Here is a 19,544-nt window from a genome sequence, read left to right as displayed (position 1 = left end):
CACGAACAGCAGACGAGACGTACAGACGCCCAGCGGGACACAGGACGGGAGCGGTCTCTGCAAGTAATGCCTGTTCAATGTCCGTGTCCTGCTCCCACACTACCAGCGCCACCAGGCAGGAGGCGGGGAGTATGGGAGTGGGATCCATGTGCCGCTCCTCTGTGTCATACAGCCGGGACAATGCGTCTGCCTTCACGTTCTGGGAGCCTCGTCTGTAGGAAAGGGTAAACACAAAACGGGTGAAAAACATGGCCCACCTTGCCTGGCGGGGGTTCAGTCTCCTCGACGCTCGGATGTACTGCAGATTGCAGTGGTCAGTCCAGATGAGAAAAGGGTGTCTAGCCCCCTCAAGCCAATGTCTCCACGCCTTCAAGGCCTAGAAGACAGCCAACAGCTCCTGATCTCCCATGTCATAGTTTCGCTCAGCCGGGCTGAGCTTCCTCGAGAAGAAGGCAAAGGGGCGGATGGGCCAGAGCCGAGGTAAACAGAGCCCTCAGGTGACTAAAAGCCCTGTCTGCCTCCGCTGACCACTGCAAGCATACCGGGCCCCCCTTCAGCAGTGAGGTAATGGGAGCCGCTACCTGACCAAAACCCCGGATAAACCTCCGGTAGTAGTTGGCAAATCCTAAGAACCGCTGCACCTCCTTTACCGTGGTGGGAGTTGGCCAATAACGCACGGCTGAAATGCGGTCACTCTCCATCTCCACCCTGAGGTGGAAATGCGATACCCTAGGAAGGAGACGGATTGAAAGAACAGGCATTTCTCAGCCTTGACGTACAGGTCATGCTCCAACAGGCGACCAAGCACCCTGCGCACCAGGGACACATGCTCGGCGCGTGTAGCGGAGTATATCAAAATGTCATCAATATACACCACTACACCCTGCCCGTGCAGGTCCCTGAAAATCTTGTCAACAAAGGCTTGGAAGACTGATGGCGCATTCATCAACCCGGACGGCATGATGAGGTACTCATAGTGCCCTGAGGTGGTACTGAAAGCCGTCTTCCACTCGTCTCCCTCCCGGATACGCACGAGGTTGTAAGCGCTCCTGAGATCTAGTTTGGTGAAGAAGCGCGCCCTGTGCATTGACTCAATCGCTGTGGCTATGAGCGGTAGCGGGTAACTATACCTCACATTGATCTGATTCAGACCCCGATAGTCAATACACGGGCGCAGACCTCCCTCCTTATTCTTCACATAAAAGAAACTCGAGGATGCGGGTGAAGTGGAGGACCGAGTATACCCCTGACGCAGGGATTCAGAGACATATGTTTCCATAGCCTCTGTCTCCGCCTGTGAGAGGGGATACACGTGACTCCTGGGAAGTGCAGCGTCTACCAGGAGATTTATCGCACAATCGCCCTGTCGATGGGGTGGTAATTGAGTCGCCTCCTTTTTGGAGAAGGCGAGAGCCAAATCGACATATTCAGGGGGATTGCACACGGTGGAGATCTGGTCTGGACTCACCACCGTAGTAGCACCGTAAGAGCCCTCTGTGGCCAAGAAACAGTGGGGTTGTGACAAGCTAACCAGGGTAGGCCCAGCACCACGGGAAACACAGGAGAGTCAATAAGGAAGAGACTAATTCTCTCCTTGTGACCCCCCTGCGTCACCATGCCCAAAGGAGCGGTGACCTCCCTAATCAACCCTGACCCTTAATAATGGTTGACTATCTAAGGCGTGAACGGGGAAGGGTACAGCCACGGGAACAATGAGGATCCCTAAACTATGGGCTAACGCTCTATCAATAAAATTCCCAGCCGCGCCTCAATCAACGAGCGCCTTATGTTGGGAATGCGGGGAAAACTCAGGGAAAGTGACATACACAAACATATGTGCAACAGAGGACTCTGGGTGAGAATGGTGCTGGCTCACCTGGGGTGCTGCCAGAGTGCCCTGCCTGTTGCCTTGATCCCCAAAGGAACCAACCCGACACCAACCGGCAGTATGACCTCTGCGGCCACAGATGGTGCATGAGCTGGAACCCCCTCCGGTCTCCCTGCGCACCGCCCCTCCCAGCTCCATGGGTATCCCAGAGGGGGTGCGGGAGGATGGAACCACCAGACCCCGATCTGAACGTCCACGGGTAGCCAGCAGGTTGTCCAGCCAGATGGACAGGTCCACCAGCTGGTCGAACGTGAGAGTGTAGTCTCTGCAGGCCAACTCCCGACGGACGTCCTTGCACAGACTGCAGCGGTAATGGTCGATCAGGGCCCTGTCGTTCCATCCCACGACGGCAGCCAGGGTCCTAAACTCCAGGGCGAACTCCTGGGCGCTCCTCGTCTCCTGCCTCAGATGGAAGAGGCGTTCACCCGCCGCTCTACCCTGGTCCGACTGGTCCAACGCCGCATCTCCCTCTCTCCACACGGCGTTGGCCCACTCCAGGGCTTTCTCGGTGAGGCACGAGACGAGGGCGGACACCCTCTCATGGCCCAACGAGCCAGGTGGACGGTGGCCAGGTATAGGTCCAGTAGTAAAAGGAACCTCTGGCAGTTCTCAGCCTTTCCATCATATTCCTGGGGCAAGGAGAGACGAATCCCACTGGGACCAGGAGGAAGAGGGGCGCTCATGGGAGACCCCGGTTGTGCTGGTGGAGGCGCTGGAAGAACTCCCTGTCTCTCCCAGCGGTCCATTGTCTGGACAACGTGGTCCATGGCGGTGCCTAGATGGTGGAGCATTGCTGCGTGCTCCCGGACGCGCTCCTCCACCCCTATTCCAAGGGTTACCTGCTCCTGCTGACTCCATAGTTTCGGTCAGTAATTCTGTAGTGAGGTGTGTACTGGCGGCAGAGAAGTCAGGCGCAGGAGAGCGAAAACTGATTTACAACCGTGTCGTTTAATATCCATAAACCACTGTCAACAGAACAATACAATAAATGGGTAAAACAAAACCCGGTAAATACCAGCATACCATGCATTAGCATTACAAGAAACACTTACCGTCAAGGACATGGGGGGGAACAGAGGGTTAAATACACAACATGTAATTGATGGAATTGGAATCAGGTGTGATGGAAGACAAGACAAAACCAATGGAAAATGAAAAGTGGATCAGCGATGGCTAGAAGGTTGGTGACTTCGACCGCCGAATGTCGCCCGAACAAGGAGAGGGACCAACTTCGGCGGAAGTCGTGACAAGATAACGCTAACGACAATGTAGTGAATTTTTTGTTGAAGAAGCCCTTTCATTGCCCACATCAGATTCTGTATATTCAAACTGTGCAACACAACTAGAAGGTTGGATAAACAGGGATACTGCATTTTTGTGCATGTAAGAGTTGGCTTTTAGGGGGCATGTTGCTTCAATGATTGCCACCAGCCTGTACCATTGACACCAGGCAGGATGGGGCCATGGACTGCTTACGCCAAGTCCTGACTCTCGGCATGATGCCTGTGGCTGGTTCATTTCTTAAATGAGGAGAGACAAACTCATCACACAAGTCAGAGTTATACTAAAACTAAATCTTTAATAGTGAGAGCTTTGCAATAGCAATGGCTTGTCGACGAATCACCATTTCTAATGATCCGTTGAGGGCGGCGAGACAAAAGTACAAAGGTCTTTTATACCCAAGATACACCCCTTTTAACCTACATGACGAACAACAGATATATAGAATGGGTCACAAGGTTAAGATTTGTATGAAAGATACCTATAATACATAGCAGACATTAGAGGTCGACCGATTAATCAGAATGGCCGATTAATTAGGGCCGATTTCAAGTTTTCATGACAATCGGTAATCGGTATTTTTGGCCACCGATTTGCCGATTTAAAAAAAGAATAATAATTTTACACCTTTATTTAACTAGGCAAGTCAGATTAAGGACACATTCTTATTTTCAATGACGGCCTAGGAACGGGGGTTAACTGCCTTGTTCAGGGGCAGAACAACAGATTTTTACCTTGTCACCTCGGGGATTCGTTTTTGCAACCTTCCGCCAACGCTCTAATCACCTGACTTACATTGCACTCCACGAGGAGCCTGCGTGGCAGGCTGACTACCTGTTACGTGAGGGCAGCAAGAAGCCAAGGTAAGTTGCTAGCTAGCATTAAACTTATCTTATAAAAAACCATCAATCTTAACATAATCACTAGTTAACTACACATGGTTGATAATATTACTAGTTTATCTAACATGTCCTGCATTGCATATAATCGATGCGGTGCCTGTTAATTTCTCATCGAATCACAGCCTACTTCGACAAACAGGTGATGATTTAACAAGCGCATTTGCGAATAAAGCACTGTCGTTGCACCAATGTACCTAACCATAAACATCAATGCCTTTCTTTAAAATCAATACACAAGTACAGTATATATTTTTAAGCCTACATATTTAGTTAATATTGCCTGCTAACAGGAATTTCTTATAACTAGGGGAGTTGTGTCACTTCCCTTGCGTTCCGTGCAAGCAGTCAGGGTATATATTGCAGTTTGGGCCGCCTGGCTCATTGCAAACTGTGAAGTCCATTTATTCCTAACAAAGGCCATAATTAATTTGCCAGAATTGTACATAATTATGACATAACATTGAAGGTTGTGCAATGTAACAGGAATATTTAGACTTAGGGATGCCACACGTTAGATAAAATATGGAACGGTTCCGTATTTCACTGAAATAAATAACGTTTAGTTTTCAAAATGATAGTTTCCGGATTCGACCATATTAATGACCAAAGGCTCGTATTTCTGTGTGTTATTATATTATAATTAAGTCTATGATTTGATATTTGATAGAGCAGTCTGACTGAGCGATGGTAGGCAGCAGCAGGCTCGTAAGCATTCATTCAAACAGCCCCTTCGTGCGTTTGCCAGCAGCTCTTAGCAATTCTTCAAGCATTGTGCTGTTTATGACTTCAAGCCTATCAACCCCAGAGATTAGGCTGGTGTAACCGATGTGAAATGGCTAGCTAGTTAGCCGGGTACGCGCTAATAGCGTTTCAAACGTCACCCGCTCTGAGACTTGGGAGTGGTTGTTCCCCTTGCTCTACATGGGTAACACTGTTTCGAGGGTGGCTGTTGTCGATGTGGTCCTGATTCTAGCCCAGGTTGGAGCGAGGAGAGGGACGGAAGCTATACTGTTACACTGGCAATACTAAAGTGCCTATAAGAACATCCAATAGTCAAAGGTATATGAAATACAAATCGTATAGAGAGAAATAGTCCTATAATTCCTATAATAACTACAACCTAAAACTTCTTACCTGGGAATATTGAAGACTCATGTTAAAAGGAACCACCAGCTTTCATATGTTCTTATGTTCTGAGCAAGGAACTTAAACATTAGCGTTTTTACATGGCACACTGCACTTTTACTTTATTCTCCAACACTTTGTTTTTGCATTATTTAAACCAAATTGAACATGTTTCATTATTTATTTGAGGCTAAATTGATAGAATTTATGTATTATATTAAGTTAAAATAAGTGTTAATTCAGTATTGTTGTAATTGTCATTATTACAAATAAATAAATAAAAGAAAAAAAAATACCCATTAATCGTCCGATTAATGGGTATCAGCTTTTTTTGGTCCTACAATAATCGGCATGTTCGTTGAAAAATCATAATCGGTCGACCGCTAGCAGACATTCTCTGCTGTGTCAACAGTTTTCATTGTATAGACCAGTGTCTGGCCCTCCGACTCCAAACTGAAACCATCTCTCTGGTACCATATAGAACAGAAACATTAACTCATGCTCTGGAATGCTCTTTAGGTTTTATCACCCAAAAGACATCGTAAATCTCCTGTCAGTGTTATCTCCCAGAGGCCCATCCTCAGTAGAACACACACAATAGCTATAAGAATACTCTATTCTGTCAAATAAAATAACCATTTGATGTAATAAAAGTATTACAACATAATCTTGCAATTTTCCTCTGACATGCCTCAGGAACCCGGGATTCGTCGGACCAGACAATGTTTTTCCACTCCTCAATTGTCCAGTGTTGGTGATCACGTGCCCACTGGAGCCGCTTCTTGTTTTTAGCTGATAAGAGTGGAACCTGGTGTTGTCATCTGCTGCAATAGCCCATCCATGATGAGTTGTGCATTCCCAGATGCTGTTCTGCACACCACTGTTGTACTTCGCCGTTATATGCCGGTTTGTGGCCCGCCTATTAGCTTGCACAATTCTTGCCATTCTCCTTTGACCTCTGTCATCTACAAGCTGTTTTCGCCCACAGGATTGCCGCTGACTGGATGTTTTTGTTTGTCGCACCATTCTCGGGTAAACCCTAGGCACTGTCGTGCGTGAAAACCCAAAGAGGCCAGATGTTGTTGAGATACGGCGCGCCTGGCACCGACGATCATACCACGCGCAGTCGCTTAGGTCATTAATTTTCCCCATTCTAACGTTCAATCAAACAGTAACTGAATGCCTCGATGCCTGTCTGCCTACTTTATATAGCAAGCCACGGTCACGTGACTCACTGTCTGTAGGAGCGAACCATTATTGTGTATAATGATATAAACAATATGGCTGTATTTAAAATGTGTAAATAGTGTTATTAACTTAATATAATGTATATAATATTGTTTTATGTGTACTGTAGCTCTGTTTACTGTATTTAGTAATAATATGCTATTATAATGTTGTATTAGGGGTTGTGTTGACTGTGACTCTTCCCTCTGAGGCCAGAACAGACAGTAAAATGTGTCCAGTTCTCACTAGGTTGTGTTTATAGAGGAATATGTCAAATTCTAACTAGCAGAGCTGGCTCTGGCCCTCGACCACCTGCACCATCTTGGCATAGTTTACAGAGACCTCAAACCAGAGATGTATTTTGCAGGACGAAGCAAGGGGACAAGATGAGAGGGAAAGTTCCGCTAACAAGGGCAACTACTAGGAGCTTTCAGAGGTAATTTTACATTATTATGCTTTACTTGCTGAGCATATGGACGTTTCTGCTGTCTTCTCTGGGATGTCGAAATAAATTCTGAATGATTTGATAGCTTCCATCACATCATCCACTAAAAGTGAGATTAAAAGACAAGTTGACCCAGTACATTTTTTTTCACGTGGCAAACGGATGAAACCACAGACATCAGCTGGAATTTGTATTTACAGCTAAATGCCCTCCTGTTCCCTGATTAAGAGTGGATGACTACTCCACTACCAGTGTCAACTCTTTACTGAACTGAAGCCATGTCTCATGTGCCCTCTCATCCACTGGCTCACTGAATATTTCCTCTCCAAGCACTGTGAGTAGCCCTGTCAATTTTCTCTGCATGTGGAGTCAATCACATACACAAACACAATCACATTATTACACATCAATGAGATTGTAATCCTTGCTTGGACTAACCCATTCTTAGCTCTTTTGTCTAACTGTGTTTTAAGTTATTGTTTTTTTGGTCTTCCCAGTCAAATCTTGTCCTCATTGGAAGAGTTGAGCTCTTCTGCAACACCATCCATCCATGATAAGCTTGTCCTGCACTGGAAGAGTTGAGCTCTTCTGCAACACCATCCATCCATGATAAGCTTGTCCTGCACTGTATCCTCTGAACATCTCAACCCAGGTCCTGCACCGAAGTCAAGCCTCTGAACACCTTAACTCATGCTTCATACCCTCATTCAAATCACTGCTGTGATCTCTTCTCAAAATGGCGTAAGTAGCCCTCTCATTCCCATGACTAATTATATTTGACTATAAATGTCTTTATTAAATGTTTAAGGTAAAAATGTGTCTTTGATGATTTCTGAAATATTCTTTGACGTCTCTGTGCGGTCTGCACCTATACCGTGGGTCTCTCGTCCTCCTAAATATTTCAAGTCTCCAGCCTCCACTGCTGCTAACTTAGGGTAGGCGTAACACTCTAGCGGCCTGCCTCAGCTAGCACACTGCTTGCTTGACTCTCTGGCACAGTGCACATAACATTTGGTAGTTTTTGTGCTTACTTACCCAAGAGCCCTCCAAGTTAAAACTCTCTCCCATTAAGGTTAGGGTAAGGGCTAGGGTTAGGGGATAGTTAGTTGAAATGTTACAGATAGTCTGTAGAACATCTACAGATGGACTATCCAAATAAAGTGTTACCCATCTATGTAACCAGCATGTTTCCTTCTTACTTTTAGCTACACCGGTTGATGGTTTACACCATTCCGTTGGTCGCTCTCTCGTGGAAAGCCCTGTTCGGTGACACAGAATAGCAGATGCTGTACTATCGCCACTTTCTAGGGGCGCGGTCCAAGAGAATCAAGCATGCTTTGCAAGAAACACTATGCTCATATGCCTCGGACAGTTAACTGTCACACTCTCTGCTCCCCTAGCAGTGCAGTGTTCATGACTCGTGTGCTCTGGCACATTACCAACTTCTGAGAGCCTGCTTTCTGCATCTATCCAGACTGAATCAAGAGACAAACTGTTAGAACCAACAACCCTATGAGTGTTTTTGATGATAAATGCACCACTAGGGATGGAAGCGCTGGCTCACCCTGTCAAGGGTGATGCCCTACGCTTTTTCTCTCCCCTATGCCTGGTACCCCTCACTCTAAGCAGAGTGATGTAACAGGCTTATCCCTCATCTTCGAGCCCCTCGATGACCAGGGGTGCCCTGTTAGCAGAGATCCCTTTTCTGCTTTACATCCAGTCCTGGTAGCCACCGTTATGCAGGGGTCTTCTGACCCTAGCGTACGCAGAGATTTGCCATCCTCACCCAGTAGCCATGGCCCTCTGGGAATGGCCCTTGGGAGGATGAATCTGAATGCGACACTCAAGATCATTGACGATCTGCCTGAATGACTATCACCCCGTAGAAGTCACATCTGTAATCATGAAGTGTTTTAAAAGGCTGGTCATGGCACAAATTGACACCATGGACCCACCGTAATTCGCATACCGCCCCAACAGATTCACAGATGACGCAAACTCAACTGCGCTTCACACTGCTACAACAGGAGTTCCCTGATCCTGGTGTCCTGTATACAACAGGAGTTCCCTGACCCTGGTGTCCTGTATAGAACAGGAGTTCCCTGATCCTGGTGTCCTGTATACAACAGGAGTTCCCTGACCCTGGTGTCCTGTATAGAACAGGAGTTCCCTGATCCTGGTGTCCTGTATACAACAGGAGTTCCCTGACCCTGGTGTCCTGTATACAACAGGAGTTCCCTGACCCTGGTGTCCTGTATACAACAGGAGTTCCCTGACCCTGGTGTCCTGTATACAACAGGAGTTCTCTGATCCTGGTGTCCTGTATACAACAGGAGTTCCCTGATCCTGGTGTCCTGTATACAACAGGAGTTCCCTGATCCTGGTGTCCTGTATACAACAGGAGTTCCCTGACCCTGGTGTCCTGTATACAACAGGAGTTCCCTGACCCTGGTGTCCTGTATACAACAGGAGTTCCCTGACCCTGGTGTCCTGTATACAACAGGAGTTCCCTGACCCTGGTGCAGAATACTCAGGGTTTCTCTCTCTCCATTTTGACTAATACCATTCAATTCAATAATACAAAAAATTAAAAAGTTGTGTCTAGTAATATGTTATTGACAGGTGCCAGGTATCTCTCCATTTAGAGACATCAATATGAAGCCTGTCTGTCAGTCTGGACTCCATCTTGCAAGTCTCCAAGTGCTGGCTCCGGAGATGCATCTGTGAACACATACACACACAGTCCCTGTTCTATTCCAGTTAGGATGGGTGATATCTGACAAACAAACATATACTATGTTGAACTTTGAACAGGTCAGACTAAACTTACCTAATTCTGGTCTCCCCATCGACGACCATTGGTGAGCAGGCAAGAGGTGAGACTGGAGGTAAGGTCTTTGCCAGCGCCCTATTGATGGGCATGGCAGCATAGATAACCTTCTGGCCCCTGATCAAAGATACTGGTCGTTCACACACAAACACACACACAGAGCACTGATTACATTATCAATGGTGTTTATGATTAGCCTGGTGGAACTAACCTGATCTATTGATAAAATAATTTATATGTTTAAAGATAATAATTCTACCCTGAAACGTAACTAATTAGTACTTAGTTGTTTATGTAGCATGTATAATTAATAATTAAAGTATTAAACATAAGTCCAACTAGGTTAGACTGGGAGAGAGATAAATGTGTGTATGTGTGTGCCGAAGAAAATACCGAGAACAATTACATTGTGTTTGACTCGACCTGGCTAGAACTCTGAGATAGGACAGGGAGTATTTCTCAAGGTTTCTCTAATCTCGGGGGAATGGAACGGACAGCGCTGGGTAGGGATAAACAGTGGTGAGAACTCTGGGGAGAGATACAAACCTACGGTTTGTGTGGATGTACAGTGGGGAGAACAAGTATTTGATACACTGCCAATTTTGCAGGTTTTCCTACTTACAAAGCATGTAGAGGTCTGTAATTTTTATCATAGGTACACTTCAACTGTGAGAGACGGAATCTAAAACAAAAATCCAGAAAATCACATTGTATGATTTTTAAGTAATTCATTTGCATTTTATTGCATGACATAAGTATTTGATTCATCAGAAAATCAGAACTTAATATTTGGTACAGAAACCTTCGTTTGCAATTACAGATTACAATTATCATCCGTTTCCTGTAGTTCTTGACCAGGTTTGCACACACTGCAGCAGGGATTTTGGCCCACTCCTCCATACAGACCTTCTCCAGATCCTTCAGGTTTTGGGGCTGTCGCTAGGCAATACGGACTTTCAGCTCCCTCCAAAGATGTTCTATTGGGTTCAGGTCTGGAGACTGGCTAGGCCACTCCAGGATCTTGAGATGCTTCTTACGGAGCCACTCCTTAGTTGCCCTGGCTGTGTGTTTCGGGTCGTTGTCATGCTGGAAGACCCAGCCACAACCCATCTTCAATGCTCTTACTGAGGGAAGAAGGTTGTTGGCCAAGATCCCGCGATACATGGCCCCATCCATCCTCCCCTCAATACGGTGCAGTCATCCTGTCCTCTTTGCAGAAAAGCATCCCCAAAGAATGATGTTTCCACCTCCATGCTTCACGGTTGGGATGGTGTTCTTGGGGTTGTACTCATCCTTCTTCTTCCTCCAAACACGGCGAGTGGAGTTTAGACCAAAAAGCTCTATTTTGTCTCATCATACCACATGACCTTATCCCATTCGTCCTCTGGATCATCGAGATGGTCATTGGCAAACTTCAGACGGGCCTGGACATGCGCTGGCTTGAGCAGGGGGACCTTGCGTGCGCTGCAGGATTTTAATCCATGACGGAGTAGTGTGTTACTAATGGTTTTCTTTGAGACTGTGGTCCCAGCTCTCTTCAGGTCATTGACCAGGTCCTGCCGTGTAGTTCTGGGCTGATCCCTCACCTTCCTCATGATCATTGATGCCCCACGAGGTGAGATCTTGCATGGAGCCCCAGACCGAGGGTGATTGACCGTCATCTTGAACTTCTTCCATTTTCTAATAATTGCGCCAACATTTTTTGCCTTCTCACCAAGCTGCTTGCCTATTGTCCTGTAGCCCATCCCAGCCTTGTGCAGGTCTACCATTTTATCCCTGATGTCTTTACACAGCTCTCTGGTCTTGGCCATTGTGGAGAGGTTGGAGGCTGTTTGATTGAGTGTGTGGACAGGTGTCTTTTATACAGGTAACGAGTTCAAACAGGTGCAGTTAATACAGGTAATGAGTGGAGAACAGGAGGGCTTCTTAAAGAAAAACAAACAGGTTTGTGAGAGCCGGAATTCTTACTGGTTGGTAGGTAATCAAATACTTATGTCATGCAATAAAATGCAAATGAATTACTTAAAAATCATACAATTGGATTTTTGTTTTAGATTCCGTCTCTCAAAGTTGAAGTGTGTACCTATGATAAAAATTACAGACCTCTACATGCTTTGTAAGTAGGAAAACCTGCAAAATCGGCAGTGTATCAAATACTTGTTCTCCCCACTGTATGTGCGTAAGTAGGAAGTGAACTATAAAATGGATGTCTTTGTATAATGAACTTCAGAGTACCCTCGTGAATAAACATTTGGACTATTGTAAACTGGGACTCTCGTCTGTTTCATTCAACCAGAATCTTACAAACTCTGGGTTGCAGACTGAGTAGATTAATTGAAGTTTATGAACATTGATAACGAAATTCACATAACATCTATGCATTCACCTTTCTATTTCACTTCAGATGTCATGATATGTGAAGTGAAATAAAATGAGAAACGTAGTTAGACCAGGCTAGATTATGAAGGTAAATTGGAACAAAACTCGAAACTGTTTTGACCTTTGACCAGGTCAAATGTCACCAACCTGATTCAAGTGTCCTCCCTGTTCCATTTATAGGAATGCTCACAGAGAGGGCATGTCTGCGTGATGCTGAGGGTTCACTTGCTGGTCTTCTCTATGTTGCATGTTAGACTGCAAACTGGACATCTCTCGAACAGCTGCAGCAGGCAATCCTTGTAAGCAATATACTTCCTCATCTTATGAGGTGGTGTTGACTGGGTGGGCCTGTGACAGGGTGATATAATAGACAGCCAAGTGGTGAATTGCATTTTGTTATAAAGAAAGGACAAAGCTTTTTGATAATGCGCTTTACAACCAAAATGACTACTACTTGTATCTGTTAGGCTGTGTAATTAACCTACTAGTTTATCAAACCGGGTATAACATACATTACCATTGTTGATGAAACTCTCTGTGTCATCAGGACAGTAGCTTGGGTCAAGCTAATTCTCGGTCGTCACTAGTTACCACAGCCACAAAGTCGTAAAGCCTGTCTATTTCTACAATTTCTCTTCTTAAAATGTGATTTTAAACCTACCCCTAATCTTAAACACACTGCTACCCTAATGCCTAACCTTAATTTAAGACCAAAAAGCAAATTGTTGGTTTCATACATTTTTTAGCTATAGACAATTCTGACTTTATAGGTGTGGTAACTAATGGAAATACTAATTCTATGCTTTACAGATGTTGACCGACTGTAAGTTCCAGATTGGATTAGATTCAGGCTGGTGACACCGTTCCGGGTTGTTGCTCCTAGTTCACTGTATCAGTCAGACGCAGACATAAGTTAGCTACCACCATAGCTGCATCCATTATTTTGTTTTGCACTAAACGATAATATATTTAAGTAATAATATTTCAGTATCTCTGGTTGTACTGACCACTACCGGTCGTTGCAGACCAAGCTAGCGTTACTGCTGCATAATTGGGAGACGACAACCTCCAAGCACCTGTTCTGCATACTAGCTAGGGTCCTTCAGCAGGGCATGTCAACCATAGAACTTTGACTGTGGAGGCATGGCCAATCTGTATAGGGCCCGTGATCCTTTGAATGCTTTGGGGGCTATGAAACGATGGAGCCCCATTCAATGAAGGGAAGCCAAGTGGGCGGAGGGGTGATTTGCACGTGGAGCTTGGCAAAAGGGGGCATGATTTGTTGACATAATTGTAATCCAAACCCAACTTTAATTTATTCTGACACACTGAGGTTCTAAACTCAGTTTTAGACGAGACTGACTTTATGACCAAAATGTTCCCATTTACATTTGTATTTTTGATTTTTTATTATTAGTACTTTTTACCCCCAATTGGTAGACAGTATTGTCCCATCGCTGCAACTCACGTATGGCCTCGGGAGAGGCAAATGTCGAGAGCCATGCGTCCTCTGAATCACAACCCTGCCAAGCCACACTACTTCTTGACACACTGCTCACTTAACCCAGAAGACAGCCACATCAATGAGTCAGAGGAAACACCGTACAACTGGCAACACAAGTCAGTGTGCAAGGAGCCCGCCACAAGGAGTCGCTAGAGTGCGATGGGAGAAGAACATTTCGGCCGGCCAAACCCTCCCCTAACCCAGACGATGCTGGGCCAATTGTGCAACTAAGTAGCTATGGGATGTAGTGGGTCTCCCTGTCGCGGCCGGCTGCGACAGTCCGGGATCAAACCCGGGTCTGTAGTGACGCCTATAGCACTGTGATGCAGTGCCTTACACCACTGCGCCACTCGGGAGGCCCCTTTGTAGTCAATTTTGACATTAGAATAATGTTTGACTCATATCGATGCCACATAAGCCATTTTCAAAGAGTTACTTGCTTTTTAGGGACATAAATATACATATTTTGTCAGTCATAGCAGTGATATTCACCTTTGGTCGTAATGTATATGCTTTAAACCAAATTCTCACTTAGTAAACACAAAATTGTGTTCTAGACAATACTTCAGCATTGAGAGCAAATGTATGCTGAAATGCCAACCTGAGCATTGTTCCCCTTTGTAAGGAGACATGCTTACATGTCCCGGCTTGTAAGTAAGCATTTCATTCTAAAGTCTATACCTGTTTTTTTTCGGCACATGTGACAACCCCAATTTGATTTGATCTGATCCAGAGTGCCAATGCCCCTTCGACACTCACTGTTTGGAAAAACAGTCGATGCGCTTTTGAGAAGTAGTGTGACCTACACAGATAATTCCTTAATAAGGCAGGAAAATTAAGTTGAGTTGACATGTAGAATCAGTGGCGGATTTAGGCATGGCGACATGGGCAGCCACCGAGGGCGGCATGGGGTGCCCGCACAAAAAAATAAAAAATACTAAATACAAAATACACAACAAAAATATATTTTATTTTTTATTCCGAATGGTGACATTTGCGCGATCGGTTTTCGGAGAGGATGCCCTGATTCTAGTTTGTGAGCTAGACAGGCTACTGCCTGGGAAGGTCTCCCACTCAGAAGTACAAGATGGGGAGGGGGCGGAGGTAGGTTGACCTCAGGTCTCCCCACTGGAAGCCCGAGGTAGGGGGAAACGGGGGAATCTATCAAATAGCACACCACTAACTTTGTACAGTACTGATGCAATTAGTAATGCAATTAGTTGTGCAATTTAGTTTGTATGTTTTTTGTTTGAAGTGCAATAATCAGGTTCTCTTCTTTATAAGTGTGTTATTCTATTTGTATGATATAGGATTTGTGCAATTTAGTTGTATTTGTGTGTTTGTCAGCAATAGGGCAATAGTGTAATAATTTGATTTCACTTTATTTGCATTTATATACTACAATTTATTTATATTTGGCTTTGTTACTTTGTATATATATTTATATAGTTTTAAATGTTATTATTTATTTGTGTTGTTCCAAATGTCTGAATAAAAAGAACAGTTCGTGCAGAATGGGGCTTTGTGTAGAATAACCAGCCTGGCTGCTACCTAGTCATTTGGCTCACAGTCAAATGGTGTACAGTACATGAGAGATGGGTTCGCCAGTCATAGGGGATGTCATGCAGTTCAAATCCTGTCAGACCAGTCTCATTCTAAAAAAGCTAGGTACAGAGGGAGTGTGACTGTGAGGACCAACCAAGTTCTGTCACATCCCAAAGGGTCTGACTGTTAGCTACCCAAACATCACCCAAAGGGTCTGACTGTTAGCTACCCAAACATCACCCAAAGGGTCTGTTAGCTACCCAGAAACCAAATCAGATCATCTGTTTATCATTTACCGTCACTGAACAGACCAACTGGACAGCATTTCTACCCTCAGAATGTTCCAGAGTACCAACTCCACACATGAAAATATACAATAGTGTAATAGTATTGTCACAGGGGTCGTTGAAAGGGGACCAAGGCGCAGCGTGTAAAGTGCTCAGGTTTCTTTTATTAAATGATAACACTTCAACAAAATAACAAAAACGACAGCCAACAGTTCCGTCAGGTACGTAGACAAAACGGAAAACAACTACCCACAAACCCCAAAGGTAAAACAGGCTGCCTAAGTATGGCTTCCAATCAGAGACAACGAAAGACACCTGCCTCTGATTGGAAACCATACCCGGCCAATACCTGGAAAACAAAACAGAAATAGAATACTACAAAAACCCTACCTATAAACAGAAAACCCAAAACCACCCAACACAACCACCTGTCACGCCCTGACCGCTTTACTATGGAAAAGACCTCTTACAATTGTGAGGACGTGACAAGTATACACTGTAGTGTTTTTGCAGACATTACTGTAGTATTCACTGTAGTGTTTTTGCAGACATTACTATAGTATTCACTGTAGTGTTTTTGCAGACATTACTGTGGTATTCACTGTAGTGTTTTTGCAGACATTACTGTGGTATTCACTGTAGTGTTTTTGCAGACATTACTGTGGTATTCACTGTAGTGTTTTTGCAGACATTACTGTGGTATTCACTGTAGTGTTTTTGCAGACATTACTGTGGTATTCACTGTAGTGTTTTTGCAGACATTACTGTAGTATTCACTGTAGTGTTCTGGCTCGTGATGGCCCAATGACCTATTAAGACACTTCATGTTGGTATTTCCTTCACTTTGGCAGTTACCTGTATGTGTGGTTCACATATTGGTCCTATGATGGAAATAGTTCTGCTGCAGGATAGCACTGACCTGACAGAGAAAGGGTCATATGTCTAGAGAGACAATAGCCCTCTCTCTCCTTTAGACGTCATTCAATCTTGCCCTAAAAACACATAATTGGGTAAGCCTTTGTAGGGGGTCTGTGTTTGTTTACTGTGTACTGACTGTTTGAGTTGGACTACTTCCAGTTCCCATAGCTACTTAGTTGTATCAGGCTCCTAGTGCCAAACACCAGGGTTGTTTAACTCACCGGTGAGAGACAGTGACGATAAGGGGTTGTAAACCGCAGTAGGGATTATTCATCATCAGTGATCAGTGTTTCATCCAACGGTCCCAGTTGTTATTCCAGAGTTTGTATCTGCTCTGTGGGTGTTTCTGGCGATTGAAATTGATCTCATTGGTCGGTCTCTCAGGCCATAACCAGCCGGAGCTCCGGGAGGGGAAAACAATGGTCCTACCCAGGCTGAGGGGTAATCTCAGAGCTAACAGCACTGACAGTGTAAAACTGTTTTTACAGCAGTATCAGGCACCTAATCATACCTAAATAATGTGGGGTGGTACAGAGAAGGACTGCCACCCGCAGTTAGCCAAGATGGTTGTTAGTGCCTGTCCTTCCTGCTGGATCCAAACCCTGTAGATGAGTTGCCCAGCTGGCACAGGTGTACAAAGGTTGGCTCTGTGTGCACGCCCAGAGGTTGGCATGGTGTGTGAATGAATCTTAAGAGAGGGAGGGCCACCCTCCATGATATATTAGGCAGGGAGATAACCTGTGTGTGTGTGTGTGTGTGTGTGTGTGTGTGTGTGTGTGTCTATAAGTGATTGAGACACAGGCATGCATGAATTTGAGCCAATAGACTTGCCATTTGGATTATATGTAATATGCTGTATGATATTTGATTTCACTCTATTTCAATGTAACAGAACGTGTTTGAGTATGAAGTGAGTTAGACCGGCTGGATTCTAACGGAGTAGAAAGGGATGAAGGAGAGGGAAAGGAGAGTGGAGATGTAAGGAGGAGAAAGGGGGAAGGGAGGAGGGCAGTGGAGAATTGAGGGGACCTGTTTTTTCACCACTCTATAGGCTCAGAGGTATTTCTGCTAGATGTCCTGTTCCTTGTCTGACCCTCTGAGCTGTTCTACTAGAGTGTGTGTGTGTGTGTGTGTTACATATTGAAAGCCACAGAAAGAAATCAGAGACACTAACCTTTTCCTCCATCCATTCACCATAAATCCCCCTGGACATAAGAGAAGAGTGGTTGGTTCAGGGAAAATAAATTGGGGAAAAGAGAGATAGCTCTGTGTCTCTGTTCATAAAATGTGCTACACTCTCAGAAATAAAGGTTTAGATTTGTTCTTACAAGGGGTACAAATGCTTGTCACTGTAGTGGTACCATGTAAGGGACGTTCTTTGTACCTTTAATTATAGGTACATTATTGTACCCGTCCAGTTCGTATCTTAAAGTGGCGCTCCAGTCTCCTTTTCACCTCATTTAACACCTGATTTACTTAACAAAAGGCACATCTTAATAGGTCATCCAAGTAGGTTATGACATGGCATTCCTCTTTTGTTCTCTATTGCTCCTCTAGTGTTCATCAAGCAAGGTGGAGTCTGACGACTTCAATTCAGACCAACTCCTTGAATGCCCTACTCCTTGAAGTTTGCAGTTGTCCCCCGCCCCCCAAAAAGTTTTTTAATTCAATCGTAAAACATTTTTTTAACCTTTAGTGTTTGTACTTGACTATATTTACACTTGAGGTATAACTTTTCAACAGGAAAAAAGTTACCAAATCACTGGAGGACGTCTTTAAAAAAAGAGCCAAGTGCACCTTGGGGGACAAGATAGTACAGGTACAAAAGAGTACATTTAGTTTGCTCTTTTTAAGTGGCAGAAATGCTAATTGAAAAAGTTTTAGGGGTGTTGTTTTAACACTAAGGTGTAAAGCCTTATTTAGATATTTCCCAGGGAGTCTTTGAAGTGAATTTTAGAGTTACCAGTACCACTCGTGTTTGCTAGTGACAGAGACATGGTAGTTACATTCAATGGCTTCCAATCCTGTAGCCTTCTGCAAGTGTGGGTGGCAGGTAGCCTAGTAGTTAAGAGCTTCGGGCCAGTAACTAAAAGGTCTCTGGTTTGAATCCTGAGCTGACTGGATGAAAAAATCTGTGGTTGTGCCCTTGAGCAAGACACATAACCCTAATTGCTAATAATGGCTGATGCATGGCCGTGACCCAACTCACTGAGTGGGATATGAAGAAAAAAATTAAAAACGCATATCCAATTCACATGTGTATAATACACACTTGTACATGTGTGAAATAGGAATGATGTAAACACCCAATGATATTATAAGTGAGTGCCTAAGTGAATATTGTCATTGAAATTAAACACTGTGACAATATATTATATAAATCGTAAGGCCACACTTTAACAGCCTAGTTTTATACTAACACAGTGGTCTGAAACTCCTGGTTTGCAGGCCATATCAGGCAAGTCACATTATGCTGGCTTGCAAAATAATACAGTGCCTTCGGAAAGTATTCAGACCCCTTGACTTTTTCCACATTTTGTTATGTTACAGCCTTATTCTGAAATGGATTAAATAAAAGCAATACTCAGCAATCTACACACAATACCCTATAATGATAAAGCGAAAACAGGTTTTTAGAATGTAATTTTTTTTTTTTAAATAAACAGAAACCTCAGGGAGGTTACCAAGAACCCGATAGTCACTCTGACAGAACTCCAAAGTTCCTCTGTGGAGATGTTAGAACCTTCCAGAAGGACAACCATCTCTGTAGCACTCCACCATTCAGGCCTTTATGGTAGAGTGGCCAGACAGAAGCCACTCCTCTGTGGAAGGCACATGACAGCCTGCTTGGAGTTTGCCAAAAGGCACCTAAAGACTCTCAGACCATGAGAAACAAGATTCTCTGGTCTGATGAAACCAAGATTGAACTCTTTGGCCAGAATGCCAAGCGTCACAGTCTGGAGGAAACCTGGCACCATCCCTACGGTGAAGCATGGTGGTGGCAGCATCATGCTGTGGGGATGTTTTTCAGCAGCATGAACTAGGAGACTAGTCACGATCGAGGGAAAGATGAACAGAGGAAAGTACAGAGAGCTCCTTAATGAAAACCTGCTACAGAGCACTCAGGACCTGACAGGGGCGAAGTTTCACCTGCCAACAGGACAACGACCCTAAGCACCCAGCCAAGACAACGCAGTAGTGGCTTCGGGACAA

At 44.7% G+C, this 19,544-nt stretch overlaps 1 long non-coding RNA gene across 1 annotated transcript; it reads left to right on the top strand.

The window, feature by feature from the left end:
- Positions 1-1,296: 1,296 nt before the first annotated feature.
- LOC106589419 (uncharacterized) lies at positions 1,297-8,968 on the top strand. The gene is made up of 3 exons (XR_001324841.3): positions 1,297-6,859; positions 7,069-7,202; positions 7,366-8,968. It is a non-coding gene; the product is annotated as an uncharacterized LOC106589419 (long non-coding RNA).
- Positions 8,969-19,544: the final 10,576 nt, after the last annotated feature.

Source organism: Salmo salar, chromosome 28, assembly GCF_965601325.2.
Source record: "Salmo salar chromosome 28, fSalSal1, whole genome shotgun sequence".
Classification (NCBI taxonomy): Eukaryota; Metazoa; Chordata; class Actinopteri; order Salmoniformes; family Salmonidae; genus Salmo; species Salmo salar.
This window is presented reverse-complemented; position numbering and strand designations above follow the sequence as displayed.